Raw genomic sequence first — 19,709 nt, 5'->3', positions numbered from 1 at the left:
TGCTAGAGGGGGTTGGATCCTTTAGTTCTGATTTCTGGAGTAAACTCGATTCTTGAACCTCTTACCAAATACTGGATATTTTTCCAAAACTGTTGTGTTGATAGGTGAAATTCACAGTTATCCAAAAGACAGTATGGATATAATCATCCAACTTGAAGACATGGCATTTGATAAAACAGTAGTAATACCGGATTCACTGGGTGCCTGTCTGTATACTAATATTGCCCCAGAACACACAATTGAAGAGTTGGAATACTTTTTGGTAAAACAACCAAGACCACATGAAGTTCCAACTAACCTAGGGGCATATTATCAAGAACGGCATTAAAATAATCGCTGCTTTAGCGGCAGTAAACTTCCGCTAAAGCAGCGATAATGGGCTTGATGATACGACCATGTGAATTCCCATAGAAGCCCAGGCTCACACCAGAACCTGGGCTTATATGGGAATTCACTAGGTCATATTAAGAAGCCCATTATCGCCGCTAGAGCGGCGATTATTTTAACGCCATTCTTGATAATATTGCCCCATATTTTAGAAATGACAAAGATATGCCTGAAACACAATTTCTTTTGCTTCAATCAGCAATTCTACCTACAAGTTAAAGATTAAATTCCATGACTGCCCTTTAACTTGTAGGTAGAATTGCTGATTGAAGCAAAAGAAATTGTGTTTCAGGCATATCTTTGTCATTTCTAAAATATGGGGCAATATTATCAAGAATGGCGTTAAAATAATCGCCGCTGTTTCAGGCCAACTAGCAAGGTCTCGGTTGAAAAACTTTAAAGACCATAGAAAAATGAGATAAATGGAGTGTGGAGTTGTAGGGGGGAAGGGTAAAGAGGTGGGGAGATACGATGGAGAGACCAAGGAAAGTCGACCCAAAGCCTTGCTGGGTAGGTGACAGCCGAGGGGGAAGTCCAATACCCATCTTCTAGCTGCATCTCAATGGTCGGAGGAAGATCACATAATTTAAGTCATGATGGGTGAGCCGGGTGGGGTAGGATGGTGGGGGAGCACCCCTAGTCTCGTCGCTCGTATAAGCCCGATGAGCCAGTCCATGGAGTCCAGTGTGGGTGGAGGGGCCTCTTTATTTCAGCAGTGTGGTGGAGCGAGCAGGGTGTGGGTGGTGGAAGGGCTTTGGAAGTGAGGAATAGTAGGTAGGAGCCTAGTTGTTCAGTCCGTTTGTGTGGTGGCCATGTTGAGGTCAGGCACCCAGGAACTCTGAGATCCCTCAGCCGCTGCCTCATGATAATTCTAGAGGACAGGGTAACTGCTTAGTAGTTTCTACAGATTCAATTGGTCTCAACGGTACCTACATTAGAAGAGATCTTGCGTGGCTAGCTCGGCCACCATGTTGGAGTCAGGCATCCTCCTCCGCAAGTGTTTTCTCGCCTGATCACTGCACTGGGAGGGAATCTCCTGATAGTCTGTTGTGTGTAGTGTGGGCCAGGCAGTCGGGATTCGTGCCGTGCATGGGAGGTACTTGCTATTTATTTGAGATGAGGGAGTGTGGGGAGGACGGTTCGTGGCCCTCCCGTCCACCCTGCCGAGCTTCTCCGATTGTTCGCTCAGGAGATGTCGCGGGCTGTAGGTGCCTGCCACTTGGCTCAGGTCCTTGCAGGGGGACAATCAGAGCTTTGCCGCCCCTCACGTATTCAGGAGCCATTCCGCTCCAAGCTGATTCTACCGGCCGCAGAGTAGGCAAGAGGTTCTGGTCTCACCTCCTCGTTCTTCGCATTCTGGTTGATTGAGCTCGGGAGGGCCGCTGTCTTAGGGTCAGGAATCCAAGATATTTACTGATCTTTATTATAATTTTATTTTTTTAACTTTGGTATGTTGTAGGTAGGATCCTTTTCCTTTCAACGTGCAGGATAGGCAGGAGGTGGCATACGCTTACGCTGCAGTGGTGTGGACATGCCTCATCATTCCTGAGGTCATTTCGTAGTGGTTGACTAGGCTCAGGGAGCCGCTATCGTAAGGTCAGGCATACAATCTTTTGTGGTTGCCTAAGCCCGGGGAGCTGCCATCTGAAGGTCAGGCACCCACGATTTCTTCTAGTCAGGCACCAAAGACATGTGCCTCCCTCAACCAGGGCCAGCACATCGGTGTTGGCTGCCCTTAGTATCCTCGCCCTCTGCCTCCCAGCCACTCACCGGCCATGCCTCTGTGATGTGAAAGCCATGACGGGTGGAAGCCTCAGATGGGGGGGGGGGTCCCTCACTCCCATGATCTCGGAGTTGTGCCTCTCCGTGTCAGCCCTCCATAAGTTTCTTCTGCCATGCCCAATGTGATGCAGTCTCTGGACCACCGTAGTGTAATGTGCTGGTCGCCCACCTCCCAGGCAGCTGTTCCAGCCCGGGTGCGGTGAGGCACAGATCAACGTTCAATGCCGACGATCTGGTAGAGTACACACCACTCGGTTCCGGTTAGTGTCATGCTCCAGTGAGTCCCGGTTACCTCGGTTGTTACAGGATTTCTGGTGGGGGGTGGGCAACAGGGATTACACACTGGAGTGATCCCGTAGCCGTGGTGCTCAGTTCCAGAGATCCTTCCCTGTGGCCATTTTGGGATATCAATTCTTGTCAGGGTGAACCACAAGCAAACACCAAATTCAGCTGTGTGGAAGCCTCTGGTATCTTGACACAAAAGCTGTGAGGCTTAACTTAGTGGCAATGTGTAGAGTATTTATGCAGCACACAAACAGTAAAAAGTGAAAACACAACACAAGAAAAATGACATCCCTCCGGGAGAGAGTTGTTGTGCTATATCAAGTATGCATTAGCACAACATGCAACAGTGGTGCTGAGTATTTGCGATGTGAGGTCCAGTGTTGAGATTCATCATGCAGTGACAGTCCGATGATCCATGGGATAATGCATCATACTATATCTGGTCTGCGGGACCACAGCTGCTTAAGCAGAGCATCTTCAGGCCTATTTCCAAGGGTCTAGGACTGCAGTGGCAGCACTTCAGGAGAATCCCTTACAGCAGTCAGCATCCAGGTGCAGGCATCAATGTGATTTGAGTCTTTTCTGTCCCTGAAGCTATGACCAGGAAGCCAGCCAAGTAGCCCTCAGTGTCACTCTGGTGGTGGTGGGTTCAAGATGCATGTCCAGTACTTCTCACACAGGCAGCAGGGCAGCAAGGCAGCAGGGAAGAAGGGCAGCAGAATAGCAGTCCTTCTCGCAGCAGAACAGCACACCGGTCCTTATTCTGAGTTTCCAGATGTGTTGAATATTTGTTCTGATGGTCCAATATCTATAGTTTGTACCAGCTTTGAAGTGGAAGAAGCTTTCAGAGTCCTCCCCCTACAGAAGTGTCTGGAATTTCCTGCCTTCCTGCCCTGGCCCCAGCTTGTCTGGGGGCACGAATGATGTGAGAAACCCATTGTGAGTTTGTTGAGGTAGAGTCTTGGTGATGTGTAAGCATGGTAGTAGACAGCTCCTCTTCCCTATACAGTCATAGATGGCCCATCCTGCCAACAGCTATTCCCCCTCCGTCTCACTGTCTGGGAGAAATGCAGTAAGGGCAACTTCCATCTACACCTAGTCATGCCACCCAGGATACATGTTGCAGGCACACAATGGTTAGGACAAGAAAATGGCAACATTCTAAAAGCTGCATTTTCAAAACTGTGGCTTAAAATCCGACCTTAGCATAAAAGAGGGTTTCAAACACCAAACAAAACATTCCTACTTTCTTCCAATTTCTTCCATCATAATCAGGTGCTATCTGTCTCCAACAGTTAATAAATAGTTCTGTCATCTAGTACACATACAATATGTGAGCTTTTGCAAAAAGTTATTCTTGTGAACTTGGCGTAAATTTTTTCTTTTGTTCTTGCTCTGACGTCATACCGGAGATCCCTGATCTCGTTTTTGTTTTGCTGGGTGACACTAATTGCATTTATATTTTTCCTGTATGCCATGTCATATTTTTCTTTTGGTGGGTTAAGGCACAGAGAGGGACTGTTTGCTGAATAAGTTAATGTTGCTTAATAAATGCAACTTAAAAAGTATATCCATCTCCATATCAAACCATTTTTCCATCCTGTTTCTGAATATTTTAGTTGGGCATACTTGTAATGGCTCTCAATCAACCAGTATACCTTCTCTCAGAACTGTCAAAAACAGGAATGTGCTCCTTGAACATGAAGTGATATCATCCTTTATTTGCAAAGCAACATTTACATATTGGGTTTGCAGATTTTTTATTGTTTTAATCTTTAGGAATCGCATTCTGGAATTGAGTCATTAAGGGCCATATGTATCAAGGCCAAATGGGTTCGCAAACGCCGAAATTCGCAGAATTTCGGCGTTTGCGAACCCATTTTCGCAAAATGGTATGTATCAAACAATTTGGGTGCAAAATAAGGAATCTCAAAATTTGCCATTCCTTATTTTGCGATTGCATTTAAGGAATTGCAAATTTTGCGATTCCTTAAATGCAATGTATCAAGGAAAAAAGAAATTCCAAAATGCCCTTAAGGAATCGCAAATTACCACCAACTTCTAGTTGGTGGTAAGTTGCGAATTCTTTTAAAAAAGCATTTTTTTGAAAATCCAATGGTGCCATTTGAAGCTCATACATGCCCTTAGGGCACGTATGTGCGCCATATGCGCACACATGTCATTTTCAGGGGTGCAGCAGGGTGTTCTTGAGACACCCCTGCACCCTTGAAATTATTCTCAATTTGCGATTAGCAAATTGCGAATCGCAAATTGAGAATAATTTCCCATTCATTCCTATGGGCCTCCTGGCCCATAGAAATGAATGGGAAATTATTCCTTAATTGCGATTACCAATTTGCTAATCGCAATTAAGGAATTTTAAGGAATCGCTAAAAAATAGTGAATTTCTTCATACATACCATTTTGCGATTTCTAAATAGCGATTCCTTAAAAATCGCTATTTAGGAATCGCAAAAGGGTATGTTGATACAAATGGCCCTAAGTGTGAATCCTACGGAATCGCAAAATGGTAAGGAGATGCATTTTACAAATACTTTACAATTCCTAAATGAAAGTTTCATACTTTTTACAATTTATGAATGCCAGTTTTCATTGTTCATAAACGGGCACGTATAGGAAAAATCTAGCCGTGCCTCTTAGAAATACGTAACATTTATGACATGTTAGATTCAGATATTAAAACGGTGTGTCGATGACTTTTGGACTCCTTTCCTAGTTTTATTCTCAGCCTGTAGGATATCAGCTTTCCAGAGTATAACATTCTACTACAGCTGAAATCAATTTTGGGTCGAGCTTCGCTTGCTTTTGCTGTCAATCCTTGACAATCCTATTACATTCGACTATCCTCAATAATTAATGTCTGTTTAAATTAGCTTTGGACATGAAATTTGTTTATTCTCTATTGGAGAAGTATTTTATGTTTTAGCTGAAAAGTGTTTCACATCCAACATAAACAAAGGAGCGGGAAGCACTCTGTTTGTAATAAAAAAGCCACAAACATATTTCACATTATCAGATCATTGTATACTGTCCAAAGTGCAAAGAAAGTGCACTCTGTAAAAACGCGTGGAATGCAATCAATAACAGAACACAGATTTTCCATTATTGCATTCATAAAAAATGTCCACACAGATTCGTTATGGCATTTCTACAATTTGAGCTTTTTGTTAAATGGCTGGTCCTGCAAAAAAACGAACATTTTGATGTTGTCAAATTACCAGTCAGTTTAGTTTATCTTTTCTGTAGATAATTTTGTGCATTAAGTTTTCAACTACGACAACAGGAGTTTGAGGCACACATGCAATAGAGTTATACCTTGAATAAAAAGGATAGGGTATACTGGACTCTTGCTAAGTATGTTGTTCATAACCTTTTTGCCGTGTTCTACCTAAAAAAATACTTATCTTTTTTACCCTTGAGCATAAAACACTGATTCTATAATAACTATACACCTTTCATGACTATCCAAAACCCTACACTAATGGGTCAAGTTAAACAGATTGCACTGCAAGGCCAGTTTTCCGCCAAAATGGTCTATTTTGGCACTCAACGTTAAAGCAAAATTAGCAGGCATAGGTGCAAGCTAAATGACCTGGTTCTATAAAACTTCTTATGGTAGGGCTTGACAGCACAGCTGTTGCCAGATAATTATGTGAGAATCACCAGGAGAGGGGCTTTGGTTCCTCCTACACATTGGGAACCAGGAGTACATGGATTCATTGGGCAGACGTTTTGTGCTTCCATAAAGACAGTGCTTGCCCCAAAATGTACTTTTTTTAAAGCAATTCCCCTGCCTTTTGATAAGGAATGGCTTAAAAGGATGCAAAGTCGGATTAGCAGTTTTATTTGGTCAAGCAAAGGAGCTAGAATAGCCTGGAAGAAATTGAGGAGGAGGGTGGAGAAGGGAGGATTAGCACTGCCTGACCTGCTGTTTTACTCGTGGGATTTTTTACTGAAGGATGGTAAGATGCTGTTGAATATACCCACACCATCTGAGATTGGAAGACTATTGGAAGTAATGGCAAGGCAGGAGTTAGGGGGAAAGTTTGGCTTCATGTTTAAATATGCAGACCCCAAGTATTTCAAAAACGTCAGGTTAAAGACCTTGAGGGGCCTGGCTGAGACTTGGTATAAGGTTAAAAAGTTTTTAAAATACCATACTATAGTCTAATGGCTCCTATTTGTGACTCTCCTGGCTCACCGGAATGGACAAAAGATTCACTGGTTGGACCACTGAAAGAGTAAGGTTTAACAAGATGGGACCACATAATTCGAGATGGTCATCTGATAACTTGGGAAACATGTAAACAACTTGTCCAGGTTAAAATATTTGCAAATGCAGAGTTGGTTCCAAGATTCAGGTATGATAATAGGAAAATCAAACGAGCTTGAAGATAGACTAATGCACAAGGTAGTACTCAAGAAGGAGCTTGCAACAATCTATTGGCTGATGGTGGAATTGGAAGATGGAGCCTTCATGTTGCCAACAGAACTATGGGGAAGATGTTTTCCGGAGGCATCGCTAGAACATCAATGGAAAGTATCTATGTCTATGTTGTTTGAAGCAGTTTAACCTGCACACCTGAGAAGAAATCACATTTTCTCCATTCCCAGAGCCTATTGGTCCCCTCAGAGGTTGTCAAAGTTTGGGAGAGGAAGAGACGTAGCTTGCCCCAAGTGTAGCAGTATGAGAGAAGATGATTTTCACATGTTTGTGGAGTGTCCAGAGATCCAGCCATCCTGGAAATATGTGAGTAGGGCCTTGTCTAGCATGTTGAAGATCGATATTAAGGTAAGTGTCCTGCTTGTTATTTTTGGATGTGTGGATTCTTTGGCAAAAAGTACAAAAAATCAGGCAAGGGTGATTTTCTATTCTATACTGCTGGCACGAAAGGAAATATGTAGACAGTGGGTACGCTCCGTCAAATATGTTGCCAGATTGGATACATTGGGGTCTAGAAAGCATGAATTTTGGTATCCTTTTTTTAATTGGTTTGAGCATCAGGTAAATGAAGTCCAAGGATTAAGCCTTCTCTGCCTCGACTGGTGATCTGTCCTCTGTTCCCCCCCTCACCCCTCCTATCAATATGGGGGGGAAGTAGAGTGATAGAAAGGGAACTCTGAAGAGGACAGAGTTTCAAATGATCGAGGGAGGTAAAGGGTGAAACCTCCATCCTCTCTTCTTTTTACTGGCTTCCAGCACATAATGGCATGGTACTCCATTCAAAAGTGCAAATGGAATGGTGTTTTAGAGGCGAATGAGGACAAAAAAAAAACTCCACAAAGCTTGATAATTTTTTTTATTTATCCAGCTGCCTGAGCTCGAACGTTTTAAGGTCACACACATTCCATTGTAATTTTATTAATATGTCTTAAATAACAAGGTGATTTGTGGAGCTTTTTTTCTGGCAGCGGCACAGACGGGAGGAGTGCAGTCATTAATATACATGGATTGTTAGATATAGGTTGACAGTACATTTATATGTCAAACTTCCTGAAAAAATAGGATTTAAGTACATGGGATACAAAACGTTGTCCCAATTTACAAAGAAGATTCCTAAAGCTACAGCTGTACATCCTAAGCACAGGCATAGATTTAGGACTTTTAGCTATCCACAAAACCTAACTGTGGTAAGTATGGAAAGCGGAACATGTTGCAGCTTTCCTGGCTGACTCCTGGAAAAATCAAGTCACTTTTATACAGAGGCAAGTTCTCAATACAGTCAGTTCTGAATTGGGGAATGGCATCACTGAAGAGCAATTGCACTTACTTTTTCTTTGGTGAAGACATTTTAATTGTATATTGAGAAAAACTATTAGTAAATAAGTTGACGTTTTGAAAAATAAACAGGAAAATGATTTGGTTTGGTCTTCTTAACAAAAAGCTGTCTATGACATTATGGCTGAAGCACCCTACAAAAAGTCCTCAAAAAATGGGCCTATTCAAATTGCAGTAGGGGTTTTGGAGACCTTACATAAAAATGATGAACAAATGCCCCAGCCTTAAAAGTAGAAAAGTGAAGTTGCTGTACAAGAAAGGTTTAAAAAGGCACTTGATTATAATTGTTGTCAGTTAAATGTCTCAAATCAGTGAAAACACACAGGGTGGCCACAGAGTGCAATCAAAATCAGTATTCTTACCAAGCCAAGGAGTATCCGAGCCATGATTCAATCCTACAAGGAAATCTCAGAGCCCTCCCCATTGTTGACGTACGTACAGCACACAGACTGATGCCAACACAAACTGTTAGACCTGTCAGCATTAGGGTGGTCTTCATCGAAACCTTTTGCCTTCACCTCTCCTTGTCATATAGTTATGCTTTGCCTACATGCTGTGTTAAGTTAGCATGAGCTTATTAGGAGTTTAAACGCCATTTTACCTTTCTGCTGCTTCTGCACGCGACACATAACTGTTATTGTAGCTTTGAGCCTAGTAGAGTGTTTTGATTCACACACGAATAATATGTTGTTACTCTGATATCAGCTTTGCTTAGTGAGCCGTGTCTGTACAGTGAGTGCTGAAGCCTTCAAGGATATCTCGACACAGTTGTTGTGAGGTCTGATCTTCGCACCTTCCTAGACATAACATACATGCAGCTGCGGCCAAATTCAGGTGCTAGGCGCGTTTTATATTGCTTTGCACAGAGCATACACACACACTTGATGGTGCTTTGCATGCAGAGAGCTGGTGGAAGATGATGTGATCCCTTACCACTAAGATCTGAGTTATGGGCCCGCCCTGCTAAAACTCAAAGAGACCTTCTTAGATATAATATAATATGCTAGCTAGGGAGGGTGACAATTAGGTGTTGTTTAAACCTATTCATTTTAGCATTTTAATGTGCTTTCACCTTTTGTTTTCTATGGACTAGTAACTATGCAGATTACTTTGTTTCTTACAATATGTTTGCTTGTATGAGCTAAGATACTGCGTTTGAGAACACTGCATTAGTAAATAAACATTTCAAATGTGCACGCATCCTCTTTTACTCCTTGTTCTGGATTGAACTGATTGAATAACGAAAGAGTGTTAATGTGTTCCACGTTACCTGAGGTATTCTAAGTCCATGTTCTGGTTTGCCTAAGCATTGGGATTTTGTAATGACCAATGAGACACTTTAGCTAGTCTGGTAGGGGATTTTGGGTACTAAGGTGAGTTTTGGCACACCCTAACTCACTGAGGTTCCAAGTCTCTATGCACAGTTCTGTAAGAGAACGGAATTCTTGCTGATCTCATTTTTGTTGGACCGAGGACTTTGTGCACATTATCACTGCTAATTAGTGTTTGTGCTCTCTCCCTAAACATGGTAAAATTGGCTTGTACCTAAGTGGCACTAATTTACATGTAAGTCCCTGGTAAAGTAGTGCCTGCCACTACTCAAGGCATATGCTTCAGATGGGCCTGCAACACTGATTATGCCATCCACTTAAGTAGCCTTGTAAAACAACATCTCAGACCTGTCATTGCAGCTTGTGTGTGTAGTTTTAAACTGCCATTTTGACCTGGCAAAATATAACTCTTGATGGGCCCAAATCTTCCATTTTACCACATATAAGTCACCCCTAGTGTAGGCCCAGAACAGCCCGGAGGGGAGGACGCAGTGTATTTTCAAAGGTGGACATGTACTTTTAAGTTTTTCTTGCCTAAGTAGTGAAAAACTCTGACAGTTGTTTTCACTAGTGCATGGCCTACCTCTCCCATCGGATAACATTGGGTTTCTGTTGTATCTTAAGATAGGTAGCCAGGAATAGCTTTTTTAGTTTTCTTTATTATTTCCCAGTTGCAGGTAGTAAATATATACAACAGTCCATGAGCCCGGTGTATCTTTTGCGCCAGCCCTTACTCAAGCCTCTTCAGCTCTTACACCAACCCCACCAGGAGCAGTCTGCCTGCTGCTCAGTCCATCTCCAACTGTCACCATTCATCCACACAGACATCCAAGTATTCCAAGCATTACAGTCACACCAACATTCTAGTACTATCTCTCACTCTGGCTGAGCAGCTGGGAGACAGCTAGGCTGGGTAGCATAAAATAACACAATAAGGATATAACATTATCCCCTTACTTTTAAATGAAAAATGAAAGTGTGAAAGAACATGGGAATAACTAAAAGCAAAACAAGAACATATACAGAAAGAGACACATTTCAAACTCAGGGAAGCAAAACTAAATATAACTTCTCAAGAGTCCGAACACTTCGTAACATGAAGGAAAAGAAAAATATTGGCAAGCAAGATTAAAACATTGACAGGCAATATCCCCGTCCTTCTTAATAAAAATGTTTAAAAAAATGTAGTGAAGGGTGGACCACACCCCAAGACAAACACCCAAAACCAAAACAGGTAAAGAGGGTGAAACCATAATATACAGAGTGTACTCAAGATGAGGCGCAAGGTGAATTACACATGAAGCGCAGGGCGACTTACACAGAACAACATGTGATGTGCAGGGTGACTTACACACATGACACTAAACAGTGATGCGCAGGCAACTTACACACAAGACAACAAAACGAGAGGCGTGGGCGACTTACACACAAGACTACAACATGTGATTCGTAGGACGACTTGCACACAAACTTATAAAACAAGCAGACAAAATGTGCAGCGCATGCCGACTTACACACATTAAACACAACACAAAATATAATGGAGGCAAACCAACATATTGGCCTAGAAAAACCAGAACCACCCGTATTTGAGAGTACAATCTGACTACCACCCACTCTGTTGAAAGTGCCACCCATGTGTAAGGAAGCGTTAACTGTGGCATCACAAAACAAGAAAATGTTCAATTGGTCATGCAAACTCCATTCCTGTAACTGTAGTACAATTTTAAACTGTAACACACACCGGTGAGCAACCTCTCACCTGAGTACTACAAGGCTGGAAACTCCCTTGCGTAAGGGAACCTAAACTTTGGGATTACTATCCAAGAAGAACTCCTAGAAGCATCCTTGCGACAGTATTAACTAAACACATTCTCCTTGAAATATAAATTAACAAAACTGTGAAGAAAAAGTTGTTAAGCAATTCCCCTTGTGAGCGAAGTAACCCACTGTTGTTCGACACTCACACATGTAAAATACCTTGTAACAAGTTGATTTGAAAAGATATGTCCCAAAACCCACATGATACTGATCATAGGTACTAGTGAGCACAGACCAACTAAATGACCAAGGGGCATATGTAGGTAATTTTCATTTTGCGATTCTCAAATTGCGATTTTTAGGGAATCGCAATTAGAGAATCGCAAAACGAAATGTAGGTAGGATTAGCAAATTGTATTGCAAATCCCACTTATTCCTTATTTGCAAATTACAAATTGTGATTCGCAAATAAGGAATACCTTCTCATTCAAATAGTGGGAAGACATTCTCAATTTGCGATTCTCAATTAGAAAATCGCAAATTGAGAATGCAATTACAGGGTTGTAAGGGTGTCAATAGGATACCCTTTTGCACCCCTGAAATTGACATGTGTGCACATGTGGCCCACATACATGCCCTAAGGGCATGTATGTGAGCCACATGGCACTTTGAAAAATGCCAAAAAGTGCAATTTTCAAAGAAATCACAAAATACCACCAACCTGAAGTTGGTAGTATTTTGCGTTTCCTTAAGCCAAAAGTCGCAAACTTGGGTGCTTCCTACATTGCATTTAAGGAATCGCAATTTGTGAGTCCTTAAATGCAATAGCAAAATAAGGAATCGCAAATTTTGCGATTCCCTATTTTGCATGTGGGTTTTTGTGAGCTTCATAGCACACTGCCCTAATTGCGATCGCAAATGCTGAAATTCGGCGACTTTCAGCATTTGCGAGCGCAATTAGGCTCCCTACATATAACCTCAAGACACACTTCACATTAAAATGTTCCACTCTTCTTGGCACTGTGGCACGACATACCCAACCGGTTTGAGGAATGTGGCACAACTTGACTGGAAACAAATGTAAATAGACTCAGCATGTCAGCACCTCCATTACCAAGCGTGAATGAAACAAAGTTCTGTTACCAGATTGAAGAAGATTGGTATCAGTGCCTACAGTCATCGATATCCTCCGGAGCCTTGACAAAATGAAAGACCCTATAACTGTGGAAGCGAAACTTGTTGGAGAGACAGGAACCGAAAAGCAGGAATGGTGCGGAGAAGAAAACATACCTGTGACAGACACTTGAGGGCTCTTGCAGCCCGTGACTGGCCACCAATTCTTCCACCACACATGGTTTGCTGGATACAATAAGGAACTAGTTGATCTATGCATGGAAGAGGTACCAGCCAAACAGCAGAACAAAAGCCTTCCGGGTGGCTCTAGGAGCGTACGTGCTCCAAAACCTTGTCAACTAGCACGTTACATGTCACACTAAGTGTACACCTCTTTCCAAAACAAAGATTGCACAATTTGAAAGTGTGTGACAACTCCAGAGCAACTGACATCCTCACACGGCATGCAGACAGGTAAGACTCACTCTTGTCACGCGCTTCTTTGAAGGAGCATTTTCACCTTTTAAAACACCAACCGCCAACTTCCCCAACAATCACAGACATTGCAATGCTCTGACATAGCATTCCAGCTGTGAGGGGACCAGAAGAGGTACGTTTTATTTTTAAAAAAATGCAAATAGTCTCACCAAAGATGTCCTGCTCCGGTAGCAGGTACAAGATTTGAATTCCTCATGTCAGCAACAAGCAAAACAAAGTCCATGTAAAGCAAAGCGCTGCTAGACTCCACACAATACACTGTGCACACTTCTTAAGAACATCATGATGAAAAGCAACATGCACTTGCGATCCCCCTTTTGTATCCAATGCTGCCATGCCACACCAAAAGCCACAAGCTGACTCTCAGTAGGGAAGAAATCTCTGTTGTAGAGATCACACACCCTGCCACAAAAGATGTTCAGAGTGCAGCGCCAAAACAGGAAAACCAACACATTAAACTTCAGTCAAACTGTATGCTAGTCCAACAATTATGATGTTTGTGAGCAAAGCACGCTTGGGCTGTCCGATGTGAGGGACACTGGTTGGGCTGCAAAGCGTGTTGCTCCAGTTTCTCTTATTTCTTGTGATGCTCCATTTGATATGTTTCTTGTGGATCTTTTGCCTTCGGTGTCCACACTTCCTCCATTGTGTCTTTTGAACCATTTCCTCCAGGAAATGTACTTGCACTGTCTGTGTGGTCATTTGTGAACCACAACATGTTCCAAGTGTTCGCTGCGCTTGTAGTTTCTGTAGCTTTCTTCCAACCTGAAGGCATCCTTCGCAAGTCATCTGTTACTTCCTTCAGACCACTTGTAGAGCATAAATAGGTCTGCAACTCATCGCCAAAATATGTTGTATCTTAAGACAGGTAGCTAAGAAGAGTTTGTGGTTTCTTTATTAATTCTAAGTTGCAGGTGGTAAATATTTACAACAGTCCATAAGCCAGGTGTATCCTTTGCGCCAGCCCTTACTCCAGCCTCTCCAGCTTTTACACCAGCCCCACCAGGAGCAGCCTGCCTGCTGCTCAGCCCTTCTCCAACTGTCACCATTCATCCACACAGACACCCAAGCATTCCAAGCACCACAGTCACACCAACATTCCAATACCATCTCTCTCTCTGACTGAGCAGCTAGGAGACAGCTAGACTGCATAGCATACAATAACACAATGAGAATATAACAGTTTCCTTTTTTTTTAATAGAGTGAGAATAGCAGACATGATGATCAAGGTATGCACAAAAGACAAGCTTACATTATACCCAATCTCATATTAAAATAGACAATAAATAGTGCAAATTCATATTCTATTTTGCATGATATAAAACCAGCAATCTATAATGCACATCTCACTATCACCCAAAAAGTACAAGTCAAGATAAAAAGGTACAAGAAATATTACTACAAATTAGCCTCATCTTGATAGATAAAACAAAAAACAAAAAAAAACAAAGTTTTCTGAATTCAAACCCCTCTCCGTAAATTATGCCAGAAATAATCACTTTTACATGTTATTATATGTTTAAATGGTCAAGGCATAGCCCTCCTAGGTCTGCCTAAGCCTACGAAGCCCCCCTACCCTTTTTGTGTAGGCTTCTTCAAATTGGTAGGCCCTATCTAGCCTACGAAGCCACTGTCCCACTGTAGGCCCCTTCTGGGAACGCCAATTTTGCAATAGCTATGGCCGTGAATACAAAATATTGCCTATGTTTTGGAAGCTGACTGATTGGATAAGAAAAGCCAAACAGGGCCAGCGATGTTGATGGAAGGATTTGCATTGTTTAAAAGAGACTGGTAAACCTGAACACCTCCTCCCAAAAATGTTATAATCTAGGGAATGTTTAGAATATGTGCGACCAGTCACCTGCCTCCGCCAGATTACATCTAAAACATGTGTTCAGGACTGAAGGAAACCATTTATGTAGTCTGAGATGAGTATAATACACCATCCATCTTGAAAGAAAGGACATCACATTGTTGAATGGCGATTTAGGATCATAATGACATTTCTCGATTCATGCCCTTATATAGGTACAATTCACATTGCCCTAATATATGCATAGAAATCATACCCTTATTTAGACATAGCCCATGCAGTCCAAATACAGGCATGGCTACTTCCACTCATACTAAAACGTCACAACGATTTCTTGGAAAATCGGCTTAAGCAGTAAGGGACCTTCCCTTGCTTGAATATTAATTTGTCCAAGAACTCATGTACTTTACAAAGAACTACTATTCCCTTGGGGTTCTTTACTGACGTTATTATGCCCAACTTACATCAAACTAGGCACCTTCAAGCTCGCTAACGCAAGTGCCGAAGGAAGCCGACCCTCCAGCTAAGGAACTGATCGAGAAGCTGTCCTTGCGGGGTGTTGGGAAATCGAGTCCCGAGACAGAGATACCAGACCTCCTTCATTCTACACTAAGGTATGGAGCTAATTAGAACCTAAGAGAAATCTTGGATAGATTCTTGGCAAAGAAAACCAAACCTATGCTAGACAATACCTACTTTGCAGCGTGCCGACAGCATTTGTGCCAATAAAGACTCTCAAATCTTTTATAACAGTTTGGGCGTCAGCCGCACGCTGAGGCAACATCCAAATGAATCTCGTCTTAATATTTGTGGAAACGCATTTGTCCATAGGGAAGTCTGCGTGTAGATAGTCTAATGCTGTCTAACAATGGTGTCTGTACTGGGCTGGCTACACTGTAGTCAGGTATCTGGCGGTATTCCATGCTGCGATCTCTGTTGCAGTCATGGCAATTTATTACAAATTCCTGAATGCGAGCATTCATCCCTGGCCACCAGTACGTCTCCTTTAATTCTAGTATAGATTTAGAGATCCCTTGATGTATCAGACCCTCTCCCAAATGTGCTTTGTGTATCAAAGCTACTCTACGTTTCCTGTGTGGAATTACTATATCCCCCACTCCAGGAATTCGAGCAAAAGGAATGGAGTTGGCATCAATTATGTATGGATATTTTAGAAGTAATGCTGCACTACTGCCTTTGCTTGTGGCATTGACAGCTAGCATTATTTTGCCATCTATTTTCATTTGTGAATGAGTAATTGTAGCTACGGAAGCTTGTTTGTACAGCTGCCTTCGCTGCTTCATCAGCCAATGAATTCCCTGCAACGTGAACGCCATCATGTTGATGACTCAGTGTATGGATCACATGAGTTTTTTGTAGTTCTTTTTGTAGCTGAACTACTTGTTCCCAAAGTAATTTATGCTTGATTGTGCCACCTTTTGCATCTTTGAATCCGTTTTGAATCCAGCTCTGCAAGTATTCATTGTAAGATTGAACGCAGTAATGTATGTATGTATGTATGAGTACTTGTTAAGCGCGGCTGCCACCCAAAAGGGTATCCTGGCGCTGTGACCATACCATTCCATCGGATGTAATACACTACATTGCTCTCGAAAACAGGTGTGTCTTAAGATCCCTCTTGAAAGAAATCAGATCCTGCCTACTCCTCAGCGCCAGTGGTGAGGTGTTCCATAATTTGGCGGCCGTGAAACTGAAAGCACGACCGCCCATCCTCACTCTGTTAATCTTGGGGACCCGCACCAGGAACGCTGAAGAAGATCTCAAGGGTCTAGCAGCTTGGTACCAGGAGAAAAGATTTTGGAGCAGCCTTGGTCCCAGTCCACGCAAGGCCCTGAAAACAAGGCACAGGGCCTTAAAAGCAATCCGCTGCTGAACAGGTAGCCAGTGGAGGTCAGATAGTGCTACAGATGACGATGCAGAACGTGGGCGAGATAAAGCCAATTTGGCTGCCATATTTTGAATCCTCTGCAGCTTTAGTATCAGGATCTTAGGAGCTCCCAGGAGCAGTGCGTTGCAGTAGTCTAACCTACTGAGAATGGAACAACGCACCACCTCTGCTCTAGCTCCTAGGGGAAGTAACGGCAAGATTTTTCGTAAGGCTCGAAGCAAGCCCATATAAGTCGCAGTGGTCCTGTTGACAGAGGCGTCAAGCTGCAGGCTAGGCTCAAATAGGACCCCTAAAGTACGGGCCGACTCAGCAGCAGTCGCCGTGCCCAAAATAGAGGCTGGCCAGAAGTCATCCGGCAACGAGCGGGGGAGTCGATCCAAGGAGCAGTGGAGAACCTCGGTTTTTGACCCGTTGAATTGAAGCGAGTTAACTCGCAACCATTCTGCAATGCCGACATACACCGGTGGAAGGTGTCTCTCGAAACTGTCTCTTTACCCTCAAATGAAAAGATCAGTTGAGTGTCATCGGCATAATTGATGACTGATATGCCGAATGACTTTATCAGACTTACTAGGGGTCGAAGATAAAAATTAAAAAGGATCGGACTGATCGCAGACCCCTGGGGTACACCCTGCATCACCTGTCGAATGGCTGATCGGAACGGTGGTAACGCCACAGCTTGCTGTCTATTACAAAGATAGGATGTTAACCAGCTTAAAGCCAGGCCAGTTACCCCCGCACTCCGAAGGCGGCCCAGTAGCACCGCATGGTCCACCGTGTCGAACGCGGCCGACATGTCGAGCAGCACTAAAAATGCTGACTTACCCCTGTCGACACGTGTTCGTAGATCATCCAACACGGCAACCAGCGTGGTCTCAGTACCATGGGCCGGCCTAAAGCCAAATTGAGCTACATCCAGACAAGAGTTAATTTCAAGGAAGTTGGATAAGGTTCTTGTAACCAACTTCTCTATGATTTTTATTGGAATTGGTAGAAGCGAAATGGGCCTGTAATTGGCCGGGCATAGGGGGTCCAGAGAGGCCTTTTTTAGCAAGGGTGTTACTATTGCCAGCTTCCAGCTGTCTGGGACTGACGCTGTAGCCAACGACTGACAGCAGATGGAGTAAAGCGGGGGAAACAACTCAGCTTGGAATGACTTCCAGATCTTGTGTGGCATTGGATCAAGTGGTGAACCTGAGGAGACGCCATTGGCCAGTACACAAAAATCCTCCAAGGAGGTGATAGGAAAACAGGATAGCTGAGGATGCTCTACCTTGTCGTCGTTCCACTCAGAACTCGAAGAATAAGGAAAATCTGAGGAAGAAGGCAATGTCAGGTCAGACTGACCGGAAGCCAAAAGTCCGTTCAGAATTGTCCTAATTTTCTCCTCAAACGCAGAGGCCAGGGAATCACACAGTTCCTGAGACGCCGGGATAGCTGGAACTGCACAAGCTGGATTAGCTAGATCATTAACCAGCTTAAAAAGGGTCTGCGACTTATTGGAAGCCTTGGCCAAGGAATCTTCCAAAAACTTTGCTTTGACCCTCTTTAGATGGACTTTATATTCCTGCAAGGCCTCTTTAAATGCTGCCCTATCAGACTTCCTATATCCTCTCCTCCAAGCCCGCTCCGCCTGTTTACAGCGAAGTTTCTGCTGGCTAAGATCGCTTGTAAACCAGGCATTGGCTCTCATAGGTTTATCCCTCACCCTTCGTAAAGGGGCCAGTTCATCCAATGCTGTCAAAATCTGCTGGCATAGGGCGGCATAGCTCTTGTCCACACTGTCCTCCACAGTAAAAGCTCTAGGCAGTAATGTGGGTAGACTCGACTCCCTTAATAAGCGAGACCATTGTCTACTGAACTTGAGCCTGCTCAGACCATTTATGTTTAACCGTCCTCCAGGCAAAGAGATGGACATGAGAATCAGTGCGTGATCGGTCCAACATTGATCCAAGACCTCATTAACTGTAACCAACTCCTTGTCAGCAAATACTAAGTCCAAAGTGTGCCCCTTAGCGTGAGTGGGTGACAGCACAAGTTGCTCAAGTTGTGCATTACTACACGCTTGGCAAAGTTCTCTGTAAGCCAGGTCTTGAGGGCCAGTGGGCCATAAGTTAAAATCGCCCAACACTATGAATCTAGCATGGGAGTTTGAGAGGTCATAGATCAGGTCGATCAATTGCTGGGAGGCCGAGGTAGTCAGGGAAGGTGGTCTATAGCAAAGAAGACCTGCTACCAAAGTACCACCCCGCGCCATTATACAGAAGCCCATGAGCTCGAACCCCAACACCTCTTTTACCACGAGCTGCGAGAGGGAGAGTGAGTCTCTATAAATGTATCCCACCCCACCACCTCTACCAGAAGCTCGGGGAGTGTGTCTTATGAGGTAACCCAGTGGGCAGGCCCAACCAAGCTCCACTCCACTGTCTGCTTTTGTCCATGTCTCAGTTAAAAACAATATATCCAAATTTAAGGATTCGATTAAAAAAGCAATCTCAGCGTGATGCTTAACGAGGGAACGAACATTAAGCAAACCACAGGAGAGAGCACCATGAGAAGATAGAGGCAACAAACGCTGCTTACCAAAATCAGTGTAGCCGATCGAAGTGCACAATTCCTCCGGAGGGTGTACCGACTGAGGAGAGGCCACTACGGGCACACCAGGAGCAACCGGGACGCGAACGGGCGCAAACGGGCTTACCTCTGGCGCACCTCTGGTGCGCCTACGGCGCGCCCGCTGCGCGCCTGCTCGCCCATATCTATTTATAGTATTACGCCACTATGAGTGTGGGGAATTTGCGATCGGTATTTTCAAGCGCCATCTTGAATGCCTGTAGTTCAGCTCGCTGAGCTGTACAATCTCCGAGAGAATGTGTTTTTCGTGACCATAGGTATGTTGCAGCAAGAGGATTAACCCATTGTATCCATCTCAGATGTAAAGCTTTGGCATTCGGAATGCTTGCTTTTGTCACGACCATTATGCCCTTACCCTTTGCGAGGGCTCTCTCTTTTGCTACAGCAGTTTGAAC

This window comes from Lissotriton helveticus, chromosome 6 (assembly GCF_964261635.1).
Source record: "Lissotriton helveticus chromosome 6, aLisHel1.1, whole genome shotgun sequence".
NCBI classification, from domain to species: domain Eukaryota; kingdom Metazoa; phylum Chordata; class Amphibia; order Caudata; family Salamandridae; genus Lissotriton; species Lissotriton helveticus.
Note: the sequence above shows the minus strand (reverse complement) of the source record.